Source organism: Ursus maritimus, unplaced genomic scaffold, assembly GCF_017311325.1.
Source record: "Ursus maritimus isolate PB19 unplaced genomic scaffold, ASM1731132v1 scaffold_2, whole genome shotgun sequence".
In the NCBI taxonomy this organism is placed as follows: Eukaryota; Metazoa; Chordata; class Mammalia; order Carnivora; family Ursidae; genus Ursus; species Ursus maritimus.
This window is the reverse complement of record NW_024424452.1, coordinates 18044341-18050340: the sequence shown is the minus strand read 5'-3', so window position 1 is coordinate 18050340 and position 6000 is coordinate 18044341.

Below are 6000 nucleotides of genomic sequence, written 5' to 3'. Positions count from 1 at the left end.
GGGGGGGGGGGGCGGCGACAGGTCAGCGTGCCCGGGTGCCAAGCTCGGAGGCTGCCGGAGAGCTGTGGACTCCTCACTCCCAAGGGAGTGTGGGGCCGCCCTCGGGGACTGAAGCTGGGTAACGCCCTCCTCTCTGTACTCTCCCTTGACAGCCTTACGCCCCAAAACGTGCATAAGCGAGAAAGAGACAGTGCGACGGTGGCGGTGCTGACCACGGAGGAGGGAGAGCTGGTCCCCCAGCCAGCAGGGCCTTTGTCACCCCCCCACTCCTGGTGCCTGTGTCACCCGCCCCCGGTCCTCAGCTGTGGCAGCCTGGACTCTGGGGGCTGGAAGAGCGAGAGGGGACTTGTGTGGCTGGGCCTTCCTCTGCTCCTCGGCTCCGGGGCACCCTCCCAGGACAGCTGGCTTGGTGCCCGCAGGCTCCAGCCCAGCAGGGCCGAATGCACCCACGCCTGCGCCCACAAACGCTGGGCCGCCTCAGGCCAGGACGCTGTGGTGCCCCGGGGGGGCCTCCCCTCCCTGCACAGCGTGGCTGCCCAAGGCCGGGGTGGGGGTGCCTCAGACACCAGCCCCAACATGCGGGGGCGCAGGGGGAGGCCCAAGCGGAGGTGCCAACAACTCCCCTCCCCGCCACATCCCTGCCTCATCTGGGGGCTGGCGGAGCTGGCTGAGAGGATGGGGTTGTTCCCTGGTCCCCCGAATGTCGAATGTTGAGCCAGGACTGCTCCAACCCCCTTCCCTCGTCCCAGCCTGGAGGACGGACCCGTCAGCATTGCGTGTGTCTCTTGGAGGAAAGGAAGGGAGCGGTGCCCACCTGTCGTGCGTCCAAGCCACGTAGCCCAGGCAGTGGACAGCTTCACCCCCCCCAGACGACTGGCAGGGCCCGTCCAACGTCAGGATACGGGGCAGGCCCAGGACCAGGCCACGACCCCACCCTCGGGCCGAGGCCACCTCCCCTTCCACTTGAACTTTTATCTGGAGGCGGGCGGCCCCTCCCTCTGGTCTGAGCTCGGGCTCCTCCCACTCGCTCCTCCCGTTGTTCCGCGCAGGTGCCCCTGCAGTCAGCGGTGCTTGTTGCCCAGCCTGCCCCCCTTCCAGCAGCTTCCCCGCGAGTTGGAAATGTGCCTTGCACCCCCAACCGAGTGAAGCTCAGAACGTATCTATTTGCATCGATGTAACAAGCTGGGATCAGGGACCTAATTGGTTTCCCAGTGGTGGGTAATTTCTCGTTCCAAATATTAATCCGTTGTTTTCCTGGCGCCCAGCCCGGCCCCCGCCGCAGCACGGTACTCGGTACTCGAAGTAGGTTCCTATGCAACCGAGAGCCCCACAAATACTTCGTGAGCTTTGCAGCTTCCGCGGAGCAGCCATGCAAATGCGCTTTTCATTTGGAGCCTGGGGCCGATGTGAAGATAAGGAATTGTTTCTCCCGGAGAAGATCCGTCATTTCTGTAGCATCCAGGGCCCCCCAGCTTCAGTGCTCCCCTCCCAGACGTGGCAACCAGGAGAGCTGCGGCCCGGGGGGAGCAGGGGGCTCATCCAGCCAGCCCTTAGGGACCAAAGCCAGTGCCGCCACTATAAAGGCAGCCCAGCTCCCTGTCCCCACGCGAGGCGGGGGCACAGGTCAGACCACCACGCACACTCACTCCCAGAACCTCTGCTGCTGTTGATAGTAACTGTATGCGCCATGCGCCGTAGGAGGGGCAGAAAGCTGCACAGGCATCAACTGTAAAATAAGTTTCTATTTTTTTCTCTTGCAAAATCAATAAAAGATGTTATTAAGAATATGGTCCCACGTGCTGGATTTGGGGTCAGGCAGAGGGAGCCCATGCTGCCTCCAAGAACGGAGTCAGAGTTCACTGGAGGCCGGCGAATGACGTGGGGCAAGTCCCCTCTCAGAGCTTCCCTTTCCCCACCTGCAAGTGGGGGCACGATCATAGACAGATGACAGTGGTTATTTTGTGTCCCGCACCACCTCATGGAATCCACGTCACAACCCTATGGGGTAGGCACTATTATGACCCTCCCTTTACAGATGAGAGAATTGAGGCACAGAGAGGTTGAGTAACTTGCCCAAGACACACAGCTTCAGAAGCCATTAGTGCACAGATCCCGGGATAACCTCGGGAGAGCTGAGGCGGTGTGGAATCCCTGGGTCTTTCCTTGGGGTTACCCTTAGAGTTACGTGGATCCTAGAAGCCAAGCCCCCCGAGGCCGGATTCCTGTGGTTGCACTGGTGCTACGCAAGAGGGCCCCTTGGAAACCCCACCTCCCTCCTCTGGCCCAGGAGGGGAGTGTCTCCCCGGCCCCCCACTGTTGGAGAGCCTCCCCGACCTCCATCTGTAGCATCTCCGGGCCAGCCCTGGAGCCACCGGAGGGCAGGCAAGGCCGTGCAGTGTGGGGTGGGAGGCCGCATGGCGCATTCCAGCTTCGGGGCCACGATCCGCCTCGCAGCCCCCAGCCAGAGCCCTGGTCTGACGTCCGGGAGCAAAGCCGGCCCATGAGGACCTGGTCAGCAGCGCACACCCCTTCTTGGGGACAGCTGTAACTCAGGGACAATGGTCCAGAGATGCCAGACCTTCAAGGATTTTAAGAGACGCCAGAAATCCAGGTGTTTTATCTATTTTTAATGTGAAATCTCACTTGTAAGTGTTGGCTCAACTTAACCAAGCAAACACCAAGTGAACCAAACCGGTTACCCGTCCTGCATAGCCACCCCCCCCCGACTCCGCCCTAGGTCCCACCTGCCTCGGCATGAACCCCAGCATCCCCTTCCTTCCTGGTCCCCCTAAAGACTGCAGTCCCCAGCCTGTGGCTCCCCGAACACCCCAGAGCTGGTTCCTCCCTGGGAAGTCAGCGGAGGGAGGGGATCGATCCTGGACCCTCAGACCCCCTAGGGCACAAAGGCAGAGGTCAGTCCGGGTACCTTTGCCTGCTGGAGTGGCAGTCCCCCCCCCCCCAGCCCCNNNGCCGAGCCGCAGTGGGAGAACAGAGGCCTTGCCCTGGGCGTCCTGCTTCCCACCGCACACATCAGCACTGGGCCCAAATTACCTCGAAGCTGCAACTGTCGGGTTGGGGGGCTGGCTGGCACCCGGCGTGGGGTTCCGCTCTGGGCCACAGCTGACGAATGGGAAGAGCAGGCCAGGGCTCCGAGGAACCTCCCCTCAGGCCTCCGGGGACCTGCCGCCTCGTCCGGCAGTGGGAGGGACCTGCTCTGTGCGTGTCTTCCTTGGTCCCCAGACAGTTCTGCACAGGGCACCACGACCTCAGAAGGCCCCAGGTGGTCCCCCGAGCCTGCCAAGGCTGTCTCTGCGTTCTGACGGGGCGGCTGCCCCAGCCCAGGCCTGTTGCCGCCGCGTCCTCACCTCCCCCCTGCCCCCGCCTGGATATGCCCTTCGGAGGCTCCTGATCCCACCCGGGTCTGGACAAGTCCCTGTTTCTCTGCTCTGGTCCCCGTTACTCTCGGCTGCCGGGTTCCCCACGGCCCCTCTGCCTCAGGCCCCGCCTGCGCCCCTCACCTGTGTCCCCTCCACAGCCCTGCCTGAAGTGGAGCGAGCACACGTGCCTGCGATCCAACCCCAGGTGTGCACACGGAGGCTTCCAGAAGGAAAGAGTGCCCTTGCGGCTGAGCTGGACTCATCCCCGGAGCAACCCGGCCCCGCCTTCCACCTGCCCCTCCTGACCTTCGGACGACCTCCCAGCCTCCGCTAGCTGGAGCTCATTGGGCCACAAGGGGCGCTGGCCTTAGAGCACAGGTGGAGGTCTCAGCCTCTGCACCCCCAGGCCACCCACACTCACCCTGGCCGTTCCCTGGGGGATTGGGAGGGTCCAAGGAGGGGAGGGGGTTGGTGCAGGGGCTCGCCAGCTCGGCCTCATACAGTGGAACTTCTCCTGCACAGAAGCCCCTTCCCGCTCCCCCTGGAATCCCAGGGACCCCCCAGCCCCCACATCCCAGCCCGTCCTGGCAGCGTCAGCCTGGCCACTGGTCTCCCATAAGGCAGAGGCTCAGCCGGTGTCAGTCCAGGATGAAATGTGACCCCAAAAGCAATTACCGGGGTGTCGCGGGCTGGGCTGTGCTGGGGACAGGGCAGAGGTCCCGCTCCGGGATTTCCTGTCCGTCCAGGCAGTAAATCCCACGCAGAGGAGATTGGTTTTTCCTCATGACTGATGGTCCCCAGCTGGGCTGAGTTTGTCCTCAGTCCCGCGGCGGGGCCGTCCACTGGTGCGGTGGTGCGATCTGTCACTGGCCACAGCCCCGGAGTGAGGGGTGAGGGGCGCTGAACTCCAGCCCCCCCAAGCCGTGTGTCCCGGGCCGCATCTCCTGGGGGTTGAGGTCAGGTGCTTTCCTAATTCATCCACTCAGATGACGCTTTCCCTGGTTCCCCTCGTGGCCCCAAATGGCCCATGGTGTCCCCATCTGTACAGCATCAAAGCCCAGACAGGAGCCTCAGAAAACAGCCAGCCGAGCCCAGGTGTCCCTCGTGCCTTCACCCACTCCTGAGCCGCACTGGGACGACGTATCTCATCCCTGGTGCCCCCGCAGCCTAAGCCCCCACCGTCTCCCAGCAGGACCTGCCACAGCCCCCTCTCTGGTCATCCTGCCTCTGCCTTGCACCCCATCTCCCAGGCCTTCCCCCCACACAACCAGGAGGAACTTGCTGTGTCCTCCTCTAAAAACCCTCGTGGCCATGGTTCCCTGTGGCCTTCCAGGCAAAGGCCGCACTCCTGGCCATCACCCACAGACCCCACCGGCTCTGACCCCTGAAGACCAATGGCTCAGCAGCAGACGTCGTGCCCTCGCCTTGAGCTCCAAGCACTGGGTCCTGTCATAGTGCCACACACAACAGTCCTCTCAACCCCAGGGCCTTTGCACATGCTGTGGCTGCTACCCATACTCCCTTGCTGCTTCCTTCAGTCCCTGCTTCATGGCCCTTCCTGAGAGGCCACCCTCAACATTCCAGTGTAAATCAGGCCTTCCCTTGGTTCGCTTACATAGCACTTCTCATGCTTGGAGTGATACTGCTGTTGTTTGAATGATTTGAGTGGTCTCTGTCTCCTCACGGGAATACGAACTCCACGAGGGTGAAGATCGTGTCCTCCTGACTCGCCATGGCGGCTCCCGTGGTTCGTGGATGAATGGGGCCCGCTGCAGGTCTGTGGTGGTCTCAAGATTTGAATGAACTCCACGGCCTCTGAGGCTTTCCTCTGTCCTCACTTCCTCCCAGGGGATGAAGTGTGACAAGTCCCCAGCGTGACAAGTCAGGCCTGGCTGCGGCAAATGGACACCCATGAGTCAAGCTGACCTTTCCATTACCTGAGGGAGACAAGCGTGTGGCCAGGAGAAGCTGGCTTTGGTGAGGGCGGCAGGGACGACGGCTCATCACGGCCACCAGCCGAAGGCGGAGGTCAGCCCCACGACTTCCTGCGGCCTGGACCTGCCCATTACCCTTAGCTTGGGCCCCCACGGCCCCTGCACCTGGGGAGAGGAGGCGGTGTGAGCCAACCCAGGGCCAGTGCGCGTCCAGGACCAGCTCCCGCCCTGGGAACGTGTGCTCGGGGCCCGTGGGCGCACACTTGGCACCGAGCGCTAACTCGGGCTTGCTGGGCCGGTGTGGGCACGGGAGCCCGGGGAGCATGGCTACAGGGACACTGGGCGCGGGGACCCAGGCACCCCCTGCCTTCAGCCCAGGCGGTCTTCCCTCCTCCCAGAGGCAGGCCGACCGCGGCGTTTGCTCCCCGCGTGAAGACCACCCTCCCAGTTACACTCAGTAGGGAGCCACTGGGACCAGGCCCAGGCCTGCCGGGCAGCGCGTCCTCTCACCTAACGAGCAGCCTTCTTGCTGCCAGCTCCGTGAGGCGGAAAGACAGCTGGGGCTCCCCCTCTGCCCGACAGGTGCCCAGAGGGACAGGAGGACGGGTGGGTGGGCTTGTGCAGGGGATAAGTAAGGCCTTTACCTGAGCCGTCCGCAGACCACAACCACGTACCACTTGCACGATTAT